A 552-nucleotide genomic window follows, 5' to 3' on the forward strand; every position below is an offset into this window, starting at 1 on the left:
CTGACCTCAACCCCATAGAACACCTTTGGGATGAATTAGAGTGGAGACTGCGAACCCGGCCTTCTCCTCCAACATCAGTACCTGACCTCACAAATGGTCCAACATTCCCATAGACACACTCCTAAACCTTGTGGACACCTTCCCAGAAGAGTTGAAGCCGTTATAGCTGCAAAGGGCGGGCCAACTCAATATTGAACCCTACGGACTAAGACTGGGATGCCATTAAAGTTCATGTACGTGTAAAGGCCGGCGTCCCAATACTTTTGGTAATATAGTATATATATATATATTTCATCAGTGCATTTAGCTGTTTGACTGAGGTTTAGCTTTAACTAAAGAGTGTTTCTAAATATTTGTATGGAACTATTCCTAAAATATATACAATCATTTATAATGCCTGTACAGCCTGTGTATTGCCCCAGCAGCAAAATGTCCCTGGAAAATGTTGTTGTTGTTTCCAGCCCTCCTGTAGTTACGCCGTAGCTACTAAACCATACAGTCTGCCCACCCCCGCCCCCCCACCCACCACCCTGCTTCTCTTCTGACTCTTTG

General features: G+C 44.7%; 1 protein-coding gene across 1 annotated transcript in view; it reads left to right on the forward strand.

The window, feature by feature from the left end:
* Window positions 1–552, forward strand: part of LOC108785511 (urokinase plasminogen activator surface receptor-like) — a 7,422-nt gene that overhangs the window by 2,881 nt on the left and 3,989 nt on the right. The gene's annotated exons all lie outside the window — the stretch shown is intronic.

Source organism: Nanorana parkeri, unplaced genomic scaffold, assembly GCF_000935625.1.
Source record: "Nanorana parkeri isolate BGI_ZX_2015 unplaced genomic scaffold, ASM93562v1 scaffold166, whole genome shotgun sequence".
Taxonomy (NCBI): domain Eukaryota; kingdom Metazoa; phylum Chordata; class Amphibia; order Anura; family Dicroglossidae; genus Nanorana; species Nanorana parkeri.